The 24770-nt window shown below is 43.7% G+C and overlaps 2 long non-coding RNA genes across 6 annotated transcripts in view; both read left to right on the top strand.

The window, feature by feature from the left end:
• The window catches only part of LOC107501171, a 63081-nt gene extending 55925 nt beyond the window's left edge, over positions 1-7156 (top strand). The window contains exon 5 of the long non-coding RNA XR_004955796.1: positions 4314-7156. This is a non-coding gene — a long non-coding RNA (uncharacterized LOC107501171). The remainder of the gene's footprint in view (positions 1-4313) is intronic.
• An 80-nt stretch (positions 7157-7236) lies between these two features.
• The window catches only part of LOC107501172, a 53407-nt gene continuing 35873 nt past the window's right edge, over positions 7237-24770 (top strand). For all 5 annotated transcript variants that reach the window (XR_001594697.2, XR_004955797.1, XR_001594699.2 and 2 more), the window contains exons 1-2: positions 7237-7376; positions 9003-9209. This is a non-coding gene — a long non-coding RNA (uncharacterized LOC107501172). The remainder of the gene's footprint in view (positions 7377-9002; positions 9210-24770) is intronic.

Genomic DNA, 24770 nt, shown 5'->3' on the forward strand with positions numbered 1-24770 from the left:
TTTATTGGTCTTATTTTATAGCAATAAAACTGAAGCTCAGAAATGTTAAGGCACCTTGGCCAAAGTCCTCCAACTAGTAGGACTGTAAAAGGAGATTAAAACTCAAAGCCTTTTGATTCTAAATCCATGCTTTTTATTCTCTATCTAGTAGGTCCCCTCCTACCACAATGAGTTGACACCAGATCCATTACAATTATAAAAATAAAATACTGATATTAAAGAAACAATTAAGGACTTGGCCTGAAAGACCATTCACCTAACATCACCTTCTTTGAAAGGAGAGGGAATTGTGTGTATCTAGTAGGCTGGCCTGGGAATGAGAAATCTCAAGTTGAGGCACGTGAGTATTTTTGGCAAGCCATTGTGTTTGCCCTTCCTTTTGGAGGGTGTCGTGACAGCCCCACATGGCAACTATTTATTACTCCACTTGTTGTGGCAGCCTGGGAGCTGGCAGAGTGTGGCCGCATGGCATGCTGGGATACTCATTATCGTAGCAGATAAAGGAGCTTGAAATCCCCAGCTGGCCTGGATTTCCTAGTGAGATCGGGAGAACTGATATTGCTGGGAGAGAAAAGGGCCCTGAGTCATGTCCTGGGAGAGCGAGTGGCTGAGGAGAGCCAGGAGGGCTAGCTTTAAACAGTCCTCTTTCTCTGGAACATGACATTGGGGGCATTTAATAAAATAGGACCCTAAGGCTGAAATGATGTAGTTACACAGAAAGGAATTCTGCTGGAAATGAGGTTCTTTACTCTAGCCCACAATTTTCCCTTCACTCCTCCCCAGAAAAATAACCAGATGATTTTTCATACGCATAAAAAACAGATCTTCCAAATAGGCTATCCTGAAACTCAGTTTATCCCAGCTGAAAATAGCCAGTGTTGGAAATAAAGATTCAGTAGCTGGTTTTCCTGCCTGTCCCAGATACCTCTCCCTGCTTCCAGCCACCTTTTCAATCAGCAGAGATCACCAGGACAGATAGTGTGTACTGGCTGAGAGTATGCATTTGGTTAGTGGAGCGGCTTTTGAGGGAGGGTGAAAAAGCCTTCAAGCGGTCTCCAAATGCATCCTGCGTCTTTCCAGTATGGTGTCCTTATAGAGCTGCATACGGTGCCAGCATGATAATTTCCTCAATTCTGATATAACTGGAGGAGTAGGGTTTGCCAAGGTTCAAGAGCCTCTGTTCCAATAAGATAGTCTAAATCATTAATTCTTTCAACAGACAATTGTTAAGCACATGGTACAGCCCTGATACTGTGTTAGGTGCTCTAATCACAGAGACATGGCTTGTACATCCACGGAGCTATGTCGTAGGTAGGGGTTGCTGTGGAGGGATAAGTAGGATGACTATTACGGCTCAATCAAGAGATGAAGTGTTCTATTCCCTGAGAAGGCAGATCCAAACCAAATCAGGAGTGTGAGGGCCAATATCCAGGAGAAAATGACTTTTTAAAGAGCTGCCTTTAATGCATTTTCTAAACACTATACTGTTTGTTTCTCTGGGAAATGAAAATCTGGGAATCATTACACTCCTACATGTCTTGTTGGGTGTGCCAAGAATGCAAGGCCCTGACCTCTCTTTACCTGGGCCAAATCTCAGAGTCGTGTTTGCAGTGAGCACCCCTGAGGGATGAAGTAATATCTCCCTTTAGGACAAATCGAAGGAGGGCTTGCTGCTTGCTGTAAAAGTGGTAGATTCCCTCAAGCTCAGGGTTCCTCGGCTATGGCACAGACTCGCTCCGTGTGAAGCGTCCATCTGCGTCTTATTATGTTGCCACGTGGAACCTGGGGGCCAGAGAAAATGATGCAAACGTGCTGCTACTCACGCCGCTTGCTGTGCTGGGAGTAGTAACATCTTTTGTCTTTGACCCAGGAGTCTTGTGTCCTCTGCCGGCATCTGTGAAACAGTGACGCGCTAACTTATTAGCTTGTATGATCTTATGCCCGACAGTATCCCTTTGGCCATGTGACAAAGCACTCTTTCTGCGCTATTCTTTGTTAGAAAGGAAGGATGGGGCCCCATGCTAAGGTTGCTCGAACTCCCAAGATGTGACAGACGCATAATAATATAATTCCACCTGAGCTGTACCATCACAGTTCTGGGGAGTATGAACTGAATTCAAATGAGATGGATTATTCTAGAGCGCAGGGTTCCAAAGCTTTTTCATTTTGAAAGAGGATTTATAAGAACACACTAATACATACACATTTTTTTCCAAATAATTTATAAGAACATCAATATGTATGAAGAATATGGAAAACTACAATTTTAAGAATAAATGTTGGGTTTGAAAGCTTACTTTTTGTAATTTAGGTGTATTTCAGTAAAGGACATTCATAATTCTAATTTGGTGGGAGTTGACCTGTAGGGCAGCCTTGGTGCCCTTGTGCTAGTTTAGACACTGTGTTTGGTGGCAGAAGGCTCTTGCCAGGGAAGACAGGTAAATTCTCCACTGGCAGACTTTGTAGAGAGGCATTAACTTTTGCGGGTTGGTCACATTCTGCTCTCTGGCCTTCAGCCTTGTGGATTCAGAGACCTGATTTATTAGCACAGCAGGAGTGACTTTCGAAGGCTGACTCACATTAATTGTACTTAAAAGGCTGATAACGAACCAGTATCACTTTTGTTCAAACTATAGGCAGGTGCCCATTCTATATGTCCAACACAGCTCTACACCAAGGACTTGGCGAGAGGAATGCGTAAGAGTCATTGGGACACCCTCCCCTCCACTGAATGCCTGTGCAAGGCGCCATTTGCCCAATGCCATGCAGTGACACAAGGCACTGGAGCTCTGTTTAATGACTGCATCTCCAGTGGGACACCGAGCTTGTGAGGGAGGGACCATATCCTATTTGTTCTTATACCGACAGGGACCAGACCAGGGCCTTGCCTTCTTCCACAAACTAAATACATATGTACACACACACACACACACACACACACATATACATATACATATATATACACATATGTATGTATATGAAAAAGGAATAATAGAATGAAGAAAGAAAAAGGAAAGAAAAGAAAGTGAAAAAGAATCACTGCAAGGAAAAAGATATCAAGTAATAATCTAAAAGGCTAGAGACTTTTCCGATTTAGAAAATACTTTTACATGTATTAGCACAATAGATCCTATATATATGTGAGTGTGGTCATAACGGTCTTGTAATGCAGCGGTCCCCGACCTTTTTGGCACCAGGGACCAGTGCTTCTATGAGAATCTCATGCCTGATGATCTGAGGTGGAGCTGAGGCAGTGATGCTGGTGCTGGGGAGTGGCTGCAAATACAGATGAAATTTTCCCCCTGCTCACCTCCTGCTCCGTGGCCTGGTTCCTAACTGGCCATGGACCAGTACTGGTTCACAGCCCAGGGGTTGGAGACCTCGGTTGTAATGTATATCAGACAGGTTTTCATTATTTTATGATTGGGAAACTGGGACTCAGAGAGGTCGTTTGACTAACTCACGGTCACACAGCTCATAAATCTTAGGATCGGAGTTCTCTGTTTGTGATATACATAGTTCGGCTTGTGGAGGAAGAGCGCCATTCCTCATTGAAGGCTGATTGAAGGAGTTGTCTCAGGAAAGGGGCGAACCTTCCACGTGCTTTCTGTATTTGCTCAGCTCTGGATGGCTTCTCCTGCTTAATAAACTGTGTTAACTTTACTAGCACTTGTTCCTGGCTTCACTACACAGAAGTGGTTTAGGCAATGTGTTGGAAAAATGTGCTAATTGCAGTCTCTAATTTCCTTCCATCTTAAAATAAATAGTTAGCATTTTAGTGCTTGGGGAGAGGAATGACATAGAGCTGGAGGACTCACAGCGCTTGGCAGCTCTCAGGGAAGGGCCGGAGGGCATAGGAGCGGAATGTGCAAGAGCAGAAGAATAGAAGATTGCAGGTATTGAGGCAAGGGGTCTATTTAGTGGGAGGGGAATGTATGTGGGTGTGTGTCAGTGGAGGGGGGATTGGCAGAGGGAAGGGTGGAATGTAGTTCCGGGAGCGTACCAACATTGCTTCCTGTTACACAAGAAGAGAGAATTTGCTAGTTCATACAATTTGCTGCTGGTATCTGGCAAGTGGGTAAGGTTTAAAGTCATGAGTTGCATAAATCGCAGCAGTATTCTCTCATTCAAAAAGTGGTTTTTTGAGCACTCGTATGTCCTAAACAATGGGTTCCATGCTGAGGAGAGAGTAGGGACACGGCAGTTGTGGGCTCTGGCCCTATGGAGCTGACAGCAGAGTCCCGGAACTGGAAGTAGAGTACTCACACTGGAAGGAACTTCAAAGATAACCTCTTCAACCCTTTATTTCACAGTCATAAAACTGAGGCCCAGAGAGAACTTGACAAGAAAACTTGGCATGAACTTGACTCCTATCACTCAGCCGAGCCCAGACTGGAACCCATGTCTCTCAATCCTGGGCCCCAACTTCTACTCAATTCCTCTCTAACGCCACAAAAATACAACATCTATTTAGGGTTGGGAGCCATAGCTACACGGAAGTGCGTTAGATCCACAACTATTGTATGTAAGTGTTAATTGTCATCTTAATAAGAGAGTGCTAGTGTTCTAAGAAATAAACTGCCAAATCTCGGTGGCTTAAACAATAGAAGTTGATTTCTCCCTTATGTTAAGTTTTCCAGCAGCTGAAATTCAGTCAGATTTTATCATCTTCAAGCCATGGCTTATTAAGGTCATCTGGAAAGACCTAGATTTTGCTGGAGGGAGATGTTGCTGCACCCAGGCCTGGAGGTGGTGCTCCCAGTCCATTAACTAAAACTCAGTCACATGGCAGCACCTCACTGCAGGGGAGGCTGGGAAATCCAGGGTAGTGCACCCAGAAAGAGGAGGATCCGGGGCTGGCGAGCAGTCAACCAAACACTGTCGTGCACATTAGCTATGTATTTCATTATAGAATAGGAAAGGGAGTCACAAAATATTTCTTACAAAAAAAAAAAAGAAAACAGAATCTTGGATATAATAGAGTTGAGGATCATTGTGGTGTATGAAAGTCTTTAGGGGGAGGTGTTCAGCAGATAGTTCCATTTTTTTCCTTGCCCAGTGTTTTTCAGTCTATTCCTACTAAGGCTTTCCTTTGACCTGATGGATGTCACCTCGGCCTGATTGGAAGGTCATAAACATGGCTCCAGGGAAGAGGGAGAGAAGTGCGCCTTGGGTGTGCGAGGTCTTGTGCTCAGCAACACTGAACCTGACACCACTGATGATCTTATTCTTTAGTCGAAGGGAGATGAGCCTTCCTCATGGCTGGATAGTGCCGCCTGGCTTACAAAGAACTTTCTGGAATATTATGTCATTTCAACCTCACATTAAGCCTCTGAGAGGAAGGAAGGGGAGGAAAAGAAGGAACTCACAGGAATTAAGAGAGTTGAAAGAGGAGAGATTATTTCTAGCGGAGAGGCCTCACTGAGGAGGTGGCATTTGAGATGGGCCTTGATGAAAGCATGGGACTGCAGAGGACAGCCTTCCAAGTGGAGGCCACATTGTGGGCGAAGGCCCAGAGGTATGGAAACATGGTGTGTCTTTGCAACTGGGAGAGAAAGCTAGCTTGGCTGGAGCACAGACCGCCTGAAGGAGAACTACAGGGAGCCAGGCTGGATAGATGAAGTGAGCCCAGAATACAGTGCCATTATTATCATTACGTTCACTCCGTCTTTGAAACACATTTCCACATCACCTGCTGGATGCCACGCACTTTGCTTGGTGTGGGAGATGCAAAAGTATATCACACACAATTGCTGCCCTTACAGAGCTTATGGCCCCCCGAGGAGAATTGCTACACACACAGCAATCTTTAATGAAATGCATAAGAGCTACTCGTAAAGTTTGCACTTCTCTTTAATGTGTGAATGTTTTCCTGCTCACATCAGAGAAACAGAAGCCTCCGAAAGTCCCCCTTTCATGCGTACCTGGAGCTTTCTCTTGAAGGGCCCTAGAATAATTTATGGTTGGGGAGGCAGTGTAGCCAAGTGGTTAAGCCCATGAACTCTGGAGTTTGAAAACCTGAGTTCAAATCTGGTTTCACCACTTACAACATATCACCTCTGGTAGAGTCTTCACTTCTCCAGTCTTGGTTACTCGTCCACTCTTGGTTACTTGTATATAAAAAAAGAATGCAAATGCTGCCTGGTTGTCACGAGTATCACTTGGGACAATGTGGGAAAATAGTGTTGTGCCTGGCACACAATAAACACTCAGTAAATGCTAACTAATACAAAAGATACTGTTGGTTGTGGCTTCTACGGCCTGCTGAGCAGCAACAGATTTTCTGAGTGGAGAGAGCACTAGGGACATGGCCTTCCAGGAGCCTCTCTCGGGTGGGCCAGGCCATCGTGGGCCCTTGGTGATACTTCTTGGCTTGAAGAAGTGGACACACGCTACGCACACACACGCCTTCTTCAGCAGTACCTGGAATGCAGAGGGGATGGTTTGAACCTGTCACCATTAACTGTTACATCCCATTCTGGAGCCGTGGGTTTCTAGCCGTGAGAGTCAGGGCGAATGCCACGGGAGGTGTGCCAGGAGCCTGGTTTTGTGGCAGCAGATGAAGCATCCCTGTGAAAGATGCCAACTTCTTGAGGGCTTCCTTCAATTATCCTGCCTCGTGTGAGTTTGCACACCCTCACACACAATTGCTTTTCCTCTCTTAGGAGTTTGGGGTATTTCAGGCCTTACAAGTCAGCTGTGTTTATTAGATAGCCTTTGTTTTTCCTTTCTAAGATAGGAAGCTCATTAGAAACAAGCATAAACAATCGGCCTTTAACCCAGCGTTGAAAATGTCCCCTGAGAACTGGGGATATGTCTTCAGGGTGTTCATGCTCAGAGACACAGACATAGTTCCACCCAGAGCAGCTAAGCTGCCAAGTCAGGTCCAAGGCCATATGGGGCCGATGATATAGCAACTCTCCACGTTCTGAAGATTTTGAGGTCCCCCGGGGTGAATGCTTTCCTTCTGTGATCCCCTTTCATAGAAGAGGAAAAGCTGGACAAAATATATTGTAATTAGTCACAATGGCCCTGGGGTCAGATGATGTGGGATTATATACTGGCTCATTTCCTAACCATGTGACCTCGGGCAAGTTACTTGACCTCAAATTCCTCGCCATTAAAACAGAATAATAAAAACACTTCATGGGATTATCACGAGGCTTAAATGAAATAATGTTCATGATTGTTAATAATTATTATTTGTAGTAACATTCTTCTATTTGTTTATTTCTTCATTTACTTAGCTGATATTAATTTAGTACTTTCTATGTGCCAGGAGCTGTGTGAAGCATCAGGGATACATAAATGAATGAGTTCTCGTCCTTGCTCTTGAGGAAGCTACCACTCAGCGGGAGAGACAAATATGTACATAGGTGATTATAAAACAGTATGAAACGTGTGTGCACCAGGCTTTGGGAGCACAGGAGAGGGACACCTAACTCAAGGTGATGCTGGTGATGGTAGTGGTAGTACCGGCAGTAGTAGTGATGGTCATGATGGTCCCGTCGGTAATGGTTATACGGATGGTCGTACTGATGGTGCTATAGCGACCGTGCGACGGCGGTGGTAGAAACCATCGTAGTCACGACATGAGTGATGACGATGGTGACAGCGAGACTGGTGATCGTGGTGGTCGTGGCGAGTGGCGGTGGCGGCAATGACTTACCGTGAGGATGGTATTAATGATGGTGCTGCTGCCGCTGGCAACGATAACAGCCGTAACAACTACAGTCAGATGGTAGAAATGGCGGTGCAGGTGGTGGCCATGGCGGTGTTAAAGACGTTTACGGCAAGGTTGGTAGCGGAGATAGTGCTGATGGCGGTGAGGGTGTGGTGGTGCCAGTGGTTGTGGTAGTGCAGGAACAACCGTAGTGAGCATGGCAGAAGAAGGCGAGGGCGGCGATCGAGGTGACGGTGTGATAGTGTAGTGGCAGTCGTGGCTGTAGCAGGGGTGGCAGTGACGATATTCCGGGGGTGATCACAGTGAGATAGAAGAACACGGTGATCGTGGTGGTGGTGGTGATGATTTTCCACGATGCTGCTGCTGCTGATGACAGTGTGGTGGAGGCAATGGGAGAGAGGCTCTCGGGAAAACATTTCTTACTGGCTGAGGCGCTTGAGCTGAGTCGTGAAGGATGAGTACCCTTATATGCTTCTGGGGGTCGGGGGTACAAAGATGACTCAGATAGACACAATCTCTGCCTATTAGACCTTGCTGGAGGGCAGAGACCAGGGATGCAGACGAGATGACAGGCAATCTCCACATGGTGAAATAAACAAGATTAGAGAAGCACAGGGTCTTACTGAGCACAGAGAGGGGCTTCTAACTGAGTCTGGGGTGTGGCCGGCATCTTGGAAAGCTTTATGGAAGAACTAATACTATCTGAAGGGCACAGAGAAAGGATGAGTGTTCCAGGCAGAAGAAGCAATATATGGCCCGAGGCAGGAAGAAATTGAGGGAGGGAGAGACATAAGGAAGGAGGAAGGGAACGAGAGAGAGAGAGAGAGAGAGAGAGAGAGAGAGACAGACAGACAGACAGACAGACAGAGACAGACAGACAGAGAGACAGAGACAGAGAGAGAGAAAGAATATGAACCTATGTACTGTTTGGAGATTTCCAAGTTGCTCATTGAGCCTGGAGCAAAGGGTGTAAGTGTATGTTAGTGAGGAGTGAATGGGGAAATGATGAGATTAATCCGGATAGATTGAATTTGAAGGGCCTGGGAGACAGGTAATTGAAGGGCACACAGATGCAGAGATTTGGTGGTCAAGTTCTAACTATTCAGGAGACGGTGTAGGATTCTTAAACGCAGAGATGCTTGGATTTTTCAGCATACGGAAGGACTTAATGGAAACTGGCAACTGGCACTCCAGGGAAAGGTTATTTTCTAGATTACGAGAAACTCTAGCGTGGGATCTGTGTTTAGTAAAAATGCATGAAGTTGTAGTAGACCCTGTTCAATATCACTCAGAATTTTGTTTTCGGTGCTGTGAGCAGGACAGCCTCTGAACTGGGAAGGGAAGATTCTTGGATTCAAGAGGAGTCTTTTCTTCCATCTTCTCCATCTTCCTCGCTAAGTCCACCGGAGGAAGCCCCAGATCTGCCTCCTGCCCACAGCAAAGACACGTGCATTATCAAGCAGGTCACTTCACTGTCCAGGCTGAAGCACCGCGATCAGACATTATGATGACAACCCAACTCCAGGTTAAGTTCTTTACCTTTTATCAAGCTCTTTGCCAAAATAGGTTCCCAAGTGGGTCCTTCCAAAGAAAGAACGTTCCCCTTGGAATACAGAGATGATCGTAGTTTCCAAAAGGCCTCTTTTTGGGGTGGGGGAGGAGTAGCTCTGTTTGCTGTGTTTGTTCTGTTTCTCTGATGTAAGCCCAAGGGCCACATCTGCTGGTCTGGGCACAGGACATGTCAGAGGAGACAAGGTCTCGCAGGGTCAGTAAGGCAGCCCGCTGGGTGGGGTCTCAGGAAGGAGCTGGAGGGAGGGCACCCACAGCTGCTTCTCTCCTCAGTAACACAGTCCCTGAAAGCACGGGCATCCTCGGCCCTCGGGGACAGCCAGTCCTGCCATGACTCTCAGCAGAGAGTGACGGACTGCATGAAGAGGGACCCGTCATTAACTGCCTCTTGGAGTTCGCTGCAAGCAGGACTCCTATGACAGTCTCCAGAGTGATGAAAGATGTGCTGTCCCCGAGCCCTGCAGGGAGGTAGCCGGTCCCACCTGGGAGAACCCCGAGAGCCCACAGAGGTGGTGGAACGGCACAGGTTCTGGCATCGCAATGGGCTTAGTTCAACTCCACTACTTCTCAGCCAAGTGACTTTGTCAATTTATCTAAGCAGCTCAAGCCTCGGTTTCCTTATTTTAGTAATAACACTTACCTTGCAGAGGCTGCTGTGAGGACTAAATGAAAGAACACATTGTCAGGTACAGCCCGCTGCCTGCCATCTAGGTGGTGGCTGATAAATGACGGGTGTGTGGTTTAATTCACTTCACTGTGTTTTCAATTCAGTTCAATCCAGTTCAATTCACTATAATTCACTGTAGCGAGACTAAGATGCTGAGCATCTCTGGGCCCCCTAACATCCATCCCAGTGCAGAGCAACGAACTGCTGTGAGAAGAAGATTTCCTCTCAGTGTTCTCTCTCCTGACCTGGCTCTCAAAGTCAGGAGCAGCACTGAGTGGAGGTAGAAAAGGCAGACTTTTCAAACGGCATGATATGACAAGACAATCTTTTCTTAATGGCCTGCTAATGGCGTGTATGCCAGCATCAGCTTCTTCACTGCTTATTATAACGTCTCCTTGAGACTTTTTGAAGTAGTCCCATCAGGGGAAGGTATAGAGAGAGCACAGGGATATTTGACACGTGTTAGGTCTTTTCCTTGCACTCTGAGGTAAGAGCTTCATCACCATTATCACCAGAGAGCTTGAATGGCTTCTTCAACACCATGGTTATTAGAGGGCAGAATCAGAACTCAAACCCAAGCAGCCTCCAGCTACCTCTGCCTTCCCTTCCTTTTCCTGTCTTCCCTAATGTGGCCTCATATATAATCCCTTGCATTCTTATCTGAGAACACTGTAGTCATCAGCTGATCCTTAGATACTGGCTAAAGCCAAGAGAATTAACAGGACTAGTGCTCAGAACACAGGCAGGAGGTAGGCAGATGTCCCAGATATGTGAGTGGGTGGGCACAGAAGATAGACTGTCTTCGCTGAGGGGCTGCCTCCTGGCTGGGTCTCTGCCAGCTCAGCCTCAAAGATGTGTGTGCACAGAAATCTTTGCACTGAGCTTGAGCCTGGAAGTAGAAAGCCTAATGTCCAGAGCAGGGACCACCCTACTGGGTGCAGGTACACAGGTGTGCTGTGTAGAGGCACAAACTGTTCGTTCCCTACAGCAGCTCTGTCATCCCCAGCAAGGTTGCTCTGAGGATGGAGAAGCAATTTGCATGTAAATTTTCTCCAATAGTGTCTGGGGCATAGCGGGTGTGCTAAGAGGTGTCGCGGTTCCCCATTAAAGATTACAGCAGTCAGATTACATAGAGGTTACATAATTATCCACAGTTTCGCTCTCCATAGTTTCAGTTACCCATGGCCAACCAAAGTCAGAAAATATTAAATGGGAAATTCCAGAAATACACAGTTCATGAGTTTTAAATTGCACGCCATTCTGCATAGCATAATGAGATCTCGCACTGTCCTGCTCCATTCCAACGGAGTGTGAATCACCCCTTTGTCCACTGTATCCATGCTGTATATGCTCCTCATTCGTTTGTCACTTAGTAGCCGTGATGGTCATCAGGACAACTGTCAGTGGCACAATGCCTGTGATCAAGTAACTTTTATTTTACTCAATAATGGCCCCAAAGCAATTTATATAACATTTATTACAGTATATAATTGTTCTACTCTATTATTAGTTATCGTTTAAGTTAATCTCTGAATGTACCTAATTTATAAATTAAACTTTGTCACAGGTGTGTATGTATAGGGAAAAACATAGTACAGGTAGGCTTTGGCACACTCCGTGTTTTCAGGCATCTATTGGGGGTCTTGGAACGTATCCCCAACAGATAAGGGGGGACTACTGTATTTATACTCTGCAATGCCCCATCCTTTTTCACCCTGACAGTTCAAACCTACAGATTTTGGACTTGCCAGCCTGCGTAATTACACAAGCCAACTCCTTAACATAAATCTCTTCTGCTCTCTATCTATCTATATATCCTATGGGTTCTGTTTCTCTGGAAAACCTTGATTAATACAGTTGTATTTGAATTGTTTCCAAACATTTTTATGGTTGAACCCATCTACATGGTTTTTATCTTGTTTAGGAAGTTCTTTCCTACTTTTGCACATGAAGATAGTCTTCTATGTTTTTTTCATAAAAATTCTAGACTTCCCTTTTACATTTAAGCCCTTTATCTGTCTGGAATTGGTTGTTCTCTGTGAAATGAGGTAAGGATATAATTTTTTGTCTGTGGATAACTGATGATCTGGGCACAATCTATTGAGCAGTCCATCCTTTGCCCACTAATCATCAATGCCACAGCAGTTACAAATATGTGTGAGTCTGGCTCGGGATGTTCTACTCGGTCCCATTGTTCAATTTGTCTATCCTTGAGCCGATATCTTACTGCTAGAGCTATGTGAGTCTTAATATCAGACAGCTAAATGCATATTGAAATTAGATAAGGAAGGTTTCCCACTTTATCTTTCAGTCTATTCTTGGCTCTTTACTCTCCCACGTAAAATTTTGAATTACGGATATCAAAACTTTAAAAGCACCTCGTGGAATTTTGATTAGAATTAAATATAAACTGTGGATAACTTGGAGCAAATAGACATTTAGAAAATTATGAGTCTTTTACTCCAGCAATATGTTTATGTCTCCATGTAGTCAGGCCTTATTTCAATAAAGTTAAAATATTTTTCCTACAATAAACTTCACATTTTTCTTAGGTTTATTTTAGATATTTTTTTCTTGCTATTGTATATGATATAAATTATATTTGTATGTCTACACATATAAATGTTTATACAAATATGTATATAGTATATATACGAATGTATGTCCATGATATATTTATTATTATTTATATTGCGTGCCATTAATATTATTTATATTATATACATTTATTAATATATATTAAACTTTACCATGGAATTAAAAATAAGCCAAAATAGATAAAGTAGTAAAAGAAATCCAATGCACACATCACTCGGCTTCAGCTATTATGAGTATATGATCATACTTGTTTCATCTCTAACTTTGCCTGCTCCTCTCATATCAGGATTATTTTTAAGAAAATCCCCAAATTATATGATCTGTCACACAATGATCTGTCATAGATTCAACTGTGTCTTCTACATAGACAATCATATTACACATAAATATAGTTTGTTTCTTTCTAATACTTAGGCCTTCTATTTATTTTTTCTGTCTTACTACACCGTGTCCTCCAGGTTAGCGTGGAAGAGAGGTGGTGATACCTTTGTCCTTTTCCTGACTTTAATAGGAATGATTCTAGTATTTCACACTAAGAAGAATGATGCTTATTATAGGTTTAATAGGTATCCTATATGAGGCTATGAAAGTTTGTTGCCTTGTTATCTTGGTTCCTAAGAGTTTTTTATTTTTTTATTTTTAAATTATGAATAGTTGAATTTTACCTAGGGCTTTTTCTGTTTGTGCTGTAAAGATAATATGGTGCTTCAGACAGTTCTCATGTACAGCTCAGATTATCTCAGCCTTAATTAACTTCTTAATTTTCTCTCAGAGCCACTGCTGCAGGGACCAGTTTTGTGTGGGCTCCAACCAGCTCCCAAAAGTGCACCCTGAAAGCACTTAACCTCCAGGTCCTACACATGCCTCTTGCCTCTTGTTGGGGCCACAGTGGGAGCCAGTATGGGAACCACTGGCACTCATCAAAATCTACTCATTGAGAAAAAGGATTTCCTCTAACTATGGAGAGTACTCAATTGCATTTTACATGACAATTCAGAGGCTAAGTCACCCATGTGGTGGTCAGCTTATAACTCATCTTCAGGTTGGCTCTCTGTCCCTGCTGGCTCTCCTCTCTTCTTATACCTTACTCCTGCCCGCCAGATCTTACTCCTCAGAAAAGAACTCACACTTTAGCATTGTTTCCAGGGAACTCGGAATGAGGATATGATTTTTCTCTTTTAGTCTATTAACATGTTGATTACATTCATCAAGTTTCTCATGTTAAATTACTCTCGCATTTCTTTAAATAGACCAATTTGATCACAAAATGTTACTTTTTTATTTTTTAATATTTTTCTGGTTCAGTCTGCCACCATTTGGTTTGAAAATTTCACATCTGTGTTCATGAGTAAGACTGGAGTATATTTTTTTCTTTTTAAAACTCTCTTTGTCTGGTTCAGGTATTAGTTTTATATCAGCTTCAACAAATGAATTGTAGAGTGTTCTCTTTTTCTGTTCCTTGGAAAAGATATTTGAAGATAAGTATGGTTTGTTCCTTGAAAGTTTTTTAAATGCACCTGTAAAATTGTCTGGCTTCATGTTTGTTTTCAGAAGGATTTATATTGCTGATGAAATTTCCTTTAAAGTTTGTAAGATTATACAGGGTTTCTAATTCTCTAAACCAGTTTTGGTCACATATCTTTTCATAGGAATTTATATATATTAATCTACATTTGCAAATTTGTTAACATTAAATTTCAATTTAAAGTTAAATTTGTTAACATTAAATATTCACTTATCATTTTCAATCTCTGATAGTGTTATATCTCCTTTCATCCCTAATATTGTTTATTTGTATGTTCTACCTTTTTTTTTTTGATCAGTCTCATGACTGGCTTATCTGTATCTATAGACTTTTCAAAGAACAAAATTTCCGTTTCATCGATCCTTTGTATTATATTTTTGTTTTATACAATGTTGGTGTTGTTCTGTTCTCTTTATCACCTTTTCAATTCATTGCTTAGCTCATTCACTTTAAACCTTTATTCTTTCCTAATACAAGTGCTTGAGTATAAAATTTTCTTGAAGTATTACTCACGTTTTGACATGTAGTATTATTGTTACAATTGAGTTCTATGTATTTTTAAATTTCTATTTTGGTTTCATTTCTCCCCATGAGTAATTTATAAACTTATTGTAAAATTTCCAATGTGTTTTAAAAATTATCTTTCTGTTATTGATGCCTAACTTAATAGTATTGTGATTAGAGAATGTCTCCTATATAATACTCATTCTCTGAAATTTGTTGAGACATTCTTTAACATAGGAAATGGTAATGTAAAAATAAATGTTCCATGTGTGTTTGAGAGACACATTTTCTAATTATTGAAAGCAGGTTTCTAAATACATGCTTAAGTCAAGCTTGTCAATGAATTATTCAGATTTGCCTTTTTTTACTTTTAATTTGCTTGATCAGTGAATGAATCATTGTAATGGTGGGTTTGTCAGTTTCTCTCTGTAGTTCTATCAATTTTTGATCTACATAATTTGAGGTTATTAAATATACATAAGTTTAGTATTATTTTTTCCCACCGATTAATCAGATTTTGTAGCAGTCTGTCTTTTCCTATATTTATACTTACACAGTATAATTGCCTAATTGTGTGTCTGCATCTCCCACAGACTGGTAAGTGCTGGGAATTTAGGCAACAAATATATCTTGTTCATCCAGCACCGTGTTCAGTGAATAATTGCCAAGCGAATGGATGCATGAATGAATGAATCTCAATTCTTCTAATGTGGCAAATGAGTAATCCTGAGTTATACATACCAAGATCTTTTGTTTTATGCCGTCCTAAATATGTGTCAGAATGTCAGAGCTGCCAAAAGCTAGATCTCAAATATCCATATCTTGGTTTAGTAATCCTCCTCATTTTACAATGGGCTAATCTGCTGAGGAATCCTGCTGCTTATAGAATTTTAATGGTGACTGTTTCCACTTGGTTGATAATCATTCTTTCTACTCTTCTTTCATTTGGTGATTTCCGCTTGGAGAAAACACAAAGTCAGCAGGTTCTTCCCTTTCCTTGAGGTGATATCAAAGTGCTGACAAAGGGAGAGAAAGAGTGACTCTATCAATGGCGACAGGAAAGTTCCCTTCCCATTTGTGTCTGGAGCATCAGAGATTGGGTTGGGAGATTCTACTGCCTTGCTATGAAAGAATCCAAAAGGCTTTACTTAGCTTTAAAAGAATAAAGCCTTAAAGTCAGTTTCTGATGACGAGAGGATTGATTCAATAAAGCTCCTTCCTCAGGTCCAATGATAGATTCAGGGAAATGAGCAACTATTTAAAATCAATCAAACAAAAACACTTTTATTGAGCATGTAAACTGTACCAGGACTTAGGCTAAACATGATGGTTGCAAAAAAGGCATAAGACTCTTTAAGGAATTGCAGAAAAAAATTTTTTGTTGTTGTTTTTTTTTGTGGCATAACTCATTTATCGTCATTATCCCTTTTGCTCTTCACAGCAGCTGTGGGAGTTAACTTATTATTCCATTTTATAGATTAGCAGCCTGAGGCTCTGAGAGGGACTCTTTACAATTAGGGCTTGACTCCAACATGATCAATAAGAAATAAAAATATCTAACATTTACTAAATTCGTACTATATTGGAAACATTATTCTGTTTTAATGCATTATAGCCTTTATTTAATTAAAAAATGACCTTGTGAATGTTGGTCCCATTTTATCTCCACTTTGAAGCTGATAAAATTGACACGTGGAGAGATTAAGAAAATTGCGCAAAGCTAACAGACGCCAGAGGTGGAGTTTGAATCCCTAGGGTCAGGCCCTGGTACTTCTACCTTACCCTCCACATAAGCTACATGATTTGGCACAACAACCTTGAACTTGAAAACCCGAGACTCCATTTGAGTGCCAGTTCTGCCTCTGAGCTCCTGGCTACCTAAAGTGTGGGCCATGGGCCTGCGGCATGACCATCGCCCATGAGCTGTTACCAATGCAGAGTGTGGACTCCCCACCAGACCCACTGGATCAGAATCTACATTTTTACTTAAATCTCCAGATGATTTGCCTGACAGTGAAGCACTGTCTTATCAGCTTGGTTCAAAAAAAGATCCCACAGGATCGCTCTTGGCCTCAGTTTCCCCGTCCGTGTCTGTTCCCTCTCAGGGCTGCTGTGCAGATCAAAAGGCAGGAGGTATGTGGAAAGGCGTTGTAAATTGCACAGTGCTCTACGAAGGTCAAAACCAAACAGTGAACCAGAGCATTAAAGCTTTAGAGACAATTCGACAAACAGATAATGCCTTTTATCTCCCCTGGCCTGGCTGGGCAGGAACTCACAGTGCTGTGTGTTATGCAAAATAACCAGACAGAATAAATGCCTTTTACAAGCAGTTCCTGGAAATTTCTAGCTTTATCAAGGAATTTGGTTTCTCCAGTTCACTGCCTAGTGAAAATAGCTGTGCCTTAATAAGGCCCAGATGTTGACACAGTCACTCACCTTCCCCATTGCATGGATGCGTTTCATACTGAATTTCACCTAAGGAATTTTAGACTTTAAAGATAATAATCAAAAACACTGCTAGCTTCCCTTTGGGATTCTTGCTGATTTGGGAGATCAAAGACATCCCAACACCACAATGAATGTAGACAGAAAGTGAGGTTTCTTTCCCTACTAATGAAAAGACAAATACAGTGTAACAATGGCCATTTTAGCACTTCTGTCCCCAGGCTTGCTCAAAGCTGGCTCTATTCTCACATATTTTTATAATTCCTCCCACTGCCCTTCTCCCCTGCATGCTATCGGTAAACGTGGTCTGTGTGCTAACAGCATTAGCTTCTGTTTCAAAGACAATTAAATGGAAGCCCTTGCTGGTTAATTCTTGGCATACCTAAAAAATATTTTCTCCGTGTCTAGGAAAAGTATGAGATGTTTAAATTCCAAACAACGAATGATTCCCATGGGCATCTCACGTGGAGTTTCGTGGGATGGAAATCTGGCCCAAAGGAGAGGCGCCCTCCATGGTGGCCCCTCACTTTTTCCGGAGGAGGCCTGGTTTGACTTTCTGTGAGGGGCTGAGAAATAACATAACTCTTGACTTTCGAGAGAGCCCCGCACTCTTAGAGACCCATATCCAGAGACCAGGCTGTTTTCATTACACACTCACTGGAATGCGTGGGATCTGCTACGGGTCCCTAAGGGCTGCACTAACCCCAAAGCAGGAATGGCAGAAATTTGACTTTTAGAGCCCCTGTGGCCACCCTTCCATGTGCTCTGTGCTTTCCTCCCCTTCTCTAAAACTATGGAGGAAAATAGTTTCCAGTTTTTTTAAAGGGCCAGGCAATGAGGACCTTACCTCCCTGCAGCTTTTTTTCCCTCAGGCAAGGGTATTCTGTGGGCGTGGCCTCTTGCTCCAAGACAGAGAGGCAGGAAAATGAGACTCTTACCTACCGTTTGGGCGTGGGTTTGTGTCCTGGTTGTATCTCTTACGAGCACTGAGGCTGGACAATTACTCAACTGTTGGGAGACTCCCTTTTCTTACTGTTGAAATGGGTGGCCACAGGTCAGAGGGTTCTTATGCAAATTATACAAGCTCCTGGGTCAAGCTACTGATAATCTGTGGATTTCTCTAAAGAGATGTCATTTCTTTCCACGTAGGAAGTGACCGCTGTCAAACTTCATATTATTTTTACAATATGTAAGATGGAAAATAAGGAGTTGGTCTATTTAAGGAGCAGCTCAGATCATGCTGAGAGACCAGCTCTATAGCAGAAGCTGCTCTCGGTGGGAGTTTCAGACCCACTGAGTTCATTTCTACAAATATGTACCGAGCTCCTGCTCTTGTGTGGATACTGACCCAGGTGCTTCGGTTACCAGAGGGAACGAGACAGACCTGGTCCCGACAAGCCAGGGGCTGAAGTGTAGTGGGAGAAATGAATAAGCAAACGAGCAATCTGGAAATAGTTCTATCAATAGTTCCCCACAACAGGGGAAGTACAGGTGCTTACAACACCCGCTGAGACCTGGAAGGCGGGGGAAGTTTTCCTGGGGGTAGCGATATTTAAGATGTGACCGCAGTGATAAATGAGACAGACTAGGGGACACCTGCAAAAGTTGGAAGTAAAACCTAGTGGAATTTTTTTTTCTGGGAGGTGAAAGAAGTACCATGAGGAGGAACAGGGACTTGAGAAGAGAGGGTGGTAGCGGCAGATGAGGCCGAGGAGAGGGCAGGCTCAATCATAGATAGTTGTATAACCCAGTTTCAGGATAAACCGGAAGGCAGTTGGGAGCCACTGAAGAATACGGCGCAGCAGGGTAACAAGCTATGGTTTCTATTTTAAATGGGTGGGTACCTTGCATGAGCTCAGCTTACAAACAGGTTCTTATGTGTGGTCCTGGAGGCCCCTGTGCTCCCCATCCCTGCTCTCGTCCCCCTGGGTGGCAGCTGCCTCCTTCCTAAGCTATATGCCTCCTGAGGGCAGGGACTGGGTGTGCTTACTCTGAAGCCCTCGGCCCTCAGCAGAGTGCCTGCATGCAGCCTGGAGGTACCACAGGAGAGAAGAGGGCTAAGCCTTCTGGACAGGACTTGGCACATCAGCGAGGCCTCTCAGAGAAGCCCCAGTCCCTCCCTCTGAAAAGCTAAATAGAATTAAACCTTTTGTTGATGGAAGTACAGGAATCACCACCACACCAAGTTCTGAAACGCTGCACAAAGCCTGCAGCTGTATAGCTGGAAGGACTTGTTGCAATTCTCTCAAGTATTCAGGTGAGTCAGGTCCTGTGCCTCCCCGACAGGTGCTCTCTGATCTCACCGCGGGGCCACCTAGTTTTTCCTCCAGGCTTCCTTTTGCATCTACGTGCCTTTGCTCTTTATGTCCTTTCTCCCTGGAATGCCACTTTGCCCCATCTGGCTCATTCCCATTTGTCTTTTGAGACTCGGTTCAAATGCCTGGTGATTCCTTTATGCACCTCCTCCACTCTGCCACTACGATCTCCTGCGGGGCCTCCCGGCTGCCCGTGACATTCTTCTAACTGGCTCCTCACTTCCTCTCCTGCCCCTATAGTTGACTGTCCACATGGCAGCTCAAGGGATTGACAAAGACTCTCTCTTTGACCAAACTTTGGTCGGGCTCCTCTTAGCCCTCTTAACTAGGCCTTGACCTTAGCCTGCTGCCCTGCCCTTGGCCTGCTGGGCCCAGTTTTAGCAAAGAATCCTACTAAGTCAGTTTAGCAAGACTTCTCCCACCCAGAATTTGATATCTGATCAAATTCCTTATCCCCCACCCTCAATGCCTTAGTCCTTGGCCTACCTTTAGCATAAATCCTGTTAGGTTAGTTTAGCAAGAATCCTCCTTGATATCCCTTAGTAATTTTCTATCCACTGAGCCCCTCACTCTGCTCATTGGCTACAAATTCTCACTTGACCTCGTTGTATTTGGAGTTCAATCTCTCTCCCCTACTGCAATAGCTTTGAATAAAGTCTTCCCTACCATATTAACAAATGTCAAAATCATTTTTCTTTAGCAACATCCTGCTTGGATGTGAAATCATTCTTATGTTGAAATCCAAAGTGCTTACCATGATCTATAAGCCCTACTAAGGATGAGTCCCCGACAAGATCTCTGGCATCATCTCATACACACTCCGCCAGTCACCAGTGTCAGCCACACTAGCCCCTGCTCGTCTCTTTAATACTCACCTTTCTACTTTTGTGCTTGTTCCTCCCTCTTCCAGGAATATCCTCCAGCTCCTCCTCACTCCCTCTCTGTAGTCAGGCCCTTGCTCACATGCCACCACCTCAGAAGAGCCTTCTCTGCCTTCCCATCTTAACTGGAACCCACGAAATCCTCCAATCTCTTACCTCTCCTTTGTTTTCCTCATATTACTTATTTATATCTTCATTATCTGACATCATCATGTTATTGTCTGTCCTCCAAATAGAAGTTAATCTCCCAGATGGCAGGATTTTATCTGCATGGCTCACGGTTGTATCAATAGTGGCTAGAAAAATGTCTGGAATATAGTAGATGGTCATTAGATAGATGTTCACTGATGACTCCTTCAACCGATGTATTTAAGCATTGTACCGGTTAGGATGGTGGCAGGAAACAGAATTACATTACACTGAGATGGCTCCAAGTAACTTTTGGAGGCGTCTGCAGAGGCAAAATAAGGCGAGAGTGGAAAAGAGCCATCTTGGGGTCTCTTCCTTCCACTCTTTGATCATCGTGGCTCTAGCCCAGCCGGTTAGGGAGCCCCAGGGAGACAGTCCACAGGAGTTGGTCTTTGGGACAAAGAGCAAGGCAGAGAATGGCTCTGGGACATGGGGGTGAACATAAGACGACTAACTTAAGCATCTAGTATTAGGTCTTCTGCTTGGCACTGAGGATTCAAAACAGAAACAGTTTCCCACTTCTCTTGCTAACAGAGAAGCCTTGTTTGACACATTCTGAGATGAATTACAGACCCTCCTGCTATATTCCCAGAACACTTAGAAAATCTCTATCAGTGCTTGCCTTACATGTATCATACTGGTTGCATCTTTGTGTCTGCCAGTTTGCTCACTTTGAGTTAATTGAATTCAAGAAACTAGACATTACTCACTTGTCAGTTAGTTATTGCCACAATTATGCTGCATAACAAACAACCATACAGCTTCCGTGGTATAGAATAATAAGAACCTCACTCACACAGCTAGGTGTTGGCTAGGGGGCTGCTGATGGACCCTGGGCTCAGTGAGATGATTCTGCTCTGATCCACAAGTCTCTTATTCTACTTGAACTATCCAACTCCTTGTTTGGTATCTATTTAGTGATAACACTGGAAAGTTCATATGCATTATTGATAATTCTAAAAATAATCCTGCAGGCATTGTTTTGTACTATTTATTTTTACCTTGACTCAAAGGATTTATAGGTTTATAAGTATATTTAAATTATATAAAATGGCACTGATTTAAAAATTAGGTATAAGACCAGAACAACACAGACAAGAACACAGACTAAAGTGAAGCCCCGCCCCGCCCTGGCCAGAAAGGCTAGCATAATGGCCTCCTTGCATTTCCAAAGCCACACATGAGACCCTTAACTTTCTAGCTGCCATTTTGGAAAGGGAAACTTGGTAAGTTATACAACTTACCTTCTTTCAAAGAAAAATCTATTGGTCGCTTGGTAGATCAGAAGTCCTAAGGTTACCTACAGTCTGCCCTTCCCTGCGACTGGGAAGCCAGGTGGGGACCCGAAGCCTCTGCCCGCAACACCTGTGCTTGTCTCACTGCCTGTGTTCCCCGTCCCTCTGCTCCATAAAGTCAGCGGCAGATGTTACAGACAGAGGCCAAATGGGGCTGATGCTAACTCTTTTAAAAAAATAAAACAGAAGCCCCATAACCGTTTTTACATGTGTATCGCAAGCAATCTGAAATTTGTGGAAGGTCAAGTGCTTAAAATTTGTTCTCAGGCTTGTGTAAAACATACACAGCCACCCATCCCTGCTGCCGTGGGATCTGTGGTGGCCTTTAACAGTCCCTCTCCGTATGCACTGCCCCTTCCTAGCCACTAGCCACCGGAGAAGGCTCTGGGTGGGGGGGGGGGGTGTGGGAGGGTGAGGCCACATGAGAGGGAAAAGGGGCCTTGGGTGGGAGAATGAGTGGGACTTTCCTTCCTCTTCATTCCAGGGATTTAGATGCTTAAGCACCGTTCACACTAATCCCTGGAAATCCTAACACTTGCGGAATGAGGAATTCCTCACTTAAGAGAGAGGGCTGGAACCCGATTATTACCCTCTGGGTGATGCTAAATGATGCAGTAGCAGATAAGAAAGCGAACCCTGCGGTGGCAGACTCAGTGCTCTGTGCTCTGTGTCTCCTTGTTTAGAATTCCTTCTCTGAGATATGATATGATCTCCAGGTTCTGCTTATCGCTGTCCGCTTGAGATGGGGAGAAAAAGTGCTTGTGTTCTCTATGCTGATTTAATTTCTCCTCTCTTCCCTGACGCCTCGGTCTCCCTTGTTTAGGATGTATCTGCTGAGAGCTAAGTGGTTTGTGCGTGGATGGTTATAAGGCAGTAGTGTTTGCCAAGTAGCTACTTTGAGCCAGGACCACGCTGATTGCTTTACCTGCATCGTCTCCTTTGCTCATCCTCACAAGTACTATTATCATCTTCAAGTACACAAAAGGAAAGTAAGGCATAAGGAGGTTAAAGAAACTGTGCAATGACGCAGATGTAGCATGGCCAAGATTTGAACCCAAGATGGCCTGATTCCAGGATTCACAGACTGAACCATTAGTTTCTGTACCCTCCTCCAAAAATAGAAACACGGATGAGTACAGTACAAGAGTCAGGGCCCTGAATTTGATAGTGGCGCTGACATAGACAGCTGTGAGACTCTCGGTAAAGATGCCACTTCTCTAGGACTCATATTCCTCCCTTTTAAGGGGATACTATTGGTCTAGATACTCCTTAAGGTACCTCTGAGCCATGAGAGTTGGTGATTCTAGAATAATACCTACAGTCAAGAGCTGGAAGGCATTATTATCTCTTCCTTATGGACCTGGCTCCTTAGAAAGGGGGCATTAGCTTAAGATTAGGACCCTAACCTTATTTAAGAGGCTGATGTTCAGCATGGAGTTTTATGGGCTTTGGAGCCTTTAAACAAGGATTTCAATCCTGGCCTTGCCACGAGTTTTCTGCAAGTCACTTTATGTCTGAGAGTTAGTTTCCTGGTCTGTAGGATGAGGATAATAAACCCTTTCCTACAGAGAATCCATGAATGCCTCAGCCATCATGGTGGCATATAGCGTTATATCCTCCTGGAGGACAGGATCGTGCCTTATTTATTTCTGCCAGGTCTGGGGTTGGGTTGACTTGATTTCAAGAGGGAGAAAAAGGGTAAGTCTGCCTTTCTCTGACCGACCTACGTGTTTCTCCTTTGTTGAGGTGGGTAGGGTGCATTTCCCATTGGTCAGCGTTTTGCCCCATCCTGAGAGGGGCAACCTCTGCGTTTGGAGGACTATGGTATCTCCTACTATGCCAACCAGATCATGCTCAAGAAGAGGGGCATAGCACACAGAGCCTCTGGCTTTGATCATGAAGGCAGGATTTGAGCGGGTCTGGTTTTTCTTTTGCTCACATCAGGTGGCCGCCTATTCTCCCTTCCACACGTGCATACACGCTGGCTTACCTTGGTGGACTTTTTCTGGATTCTCCATATTGAGATGTCATTGTGGGAGACAACCAGCTCTGGAGTCAAGCACACCCTGGCTGCATCCTGCCTGTTACCAGCTTTCTTTCTAAGCCTCAGCATCCTCGATCACTAAAAGGGGATAATTAGTACTTGTCTCCTAGGGCTGTTGTGAAGATTAAATGAAGCTCAGTCCAAGGCGAGGGCTCAGTAAACCGTAACCGTTTTGACTTTTGTTTCGGCTCCACTCTGACTCCCTGGGGACTCAGGGTCACTAAGTAGACAGAGCGATGAGGAGAAAAGGAATCAAAGCTGTGGACTTCTTTTAAGCCGTGCCAGCCATTCTCACCTACAGCTGAATTTAAGACTAAAGTCAGAAATTTGAACTCTGTAAATGCATCCATGACTTTTAAGTAGGACCATTGGTGTTTCAGACCTGGAGTGAACTTAGTGATCATATATTTTGATCGCCTGTTGGAGATGGGGGAAGAGAGTGACAGGACATCCCTCTTCTCCTACCAAAAACAAACAAACAAACAAACAAACAAACAGTGGTTTAAATAAGATGTTTGCTTGTTTGTTTTCACATAAACAGTAGCGGCCCAGCGCCGAAATAATAGCTCCATGGTCATCAGTAAAACTAGGCTTTTTGTAGCTTTTGTGCTTTTTCATCCTCAATATAAGACTTCCACTTTGTGGTCCAAGATGGCTGCTCTAGCTCCAGCTCTCACAACTTTAATCCAGGCCCCAGGAAAGAGGAAACGGAAAAAGAACGGCACAAACGTACCACTTGTATACATCATGAACGTTCTATAAACCGCATAGGATTTACGTACGTAAGGATCACACGAGTTATATTAACTTATATCCCATTGGTTGAAATTTGTCATATGTCCATATCTAGGTGCAAGGGAATGTGGGGAGTAGAGTATTTTTTCTGGTGGCTATATACTCAGTCAATATTTAGAGTATACAGTCTATCATGGAGAGATAAAAGGAAAATGCATCTTGGGAACAACCAGCAGGCTCTGTCATACTAAGGTAACACACCTACTTTAATGCAAAGCTGAAATACAGGTGCATTGGCTCCTCAACGAGTGCTCTCTCC

The sequence above is a fragment of the Rousettus aegyptiacus genome, unplaced genomic scaffold (assembly GCF_014176215.1).
Source record: "Rousettus aegyptiacus isolate mRouAeg1 unplaced genomic scaffold, mRouAeg1.p scaffold_m13_p_2, whole genome shotgun sequence".
Taxonomy (NCBI): Eukaryota; Metazoa; Chordata; class Mammalia; order Chiroptera; family Pteropodidae; genus Rousettus; species Rousettus aegyptiacus.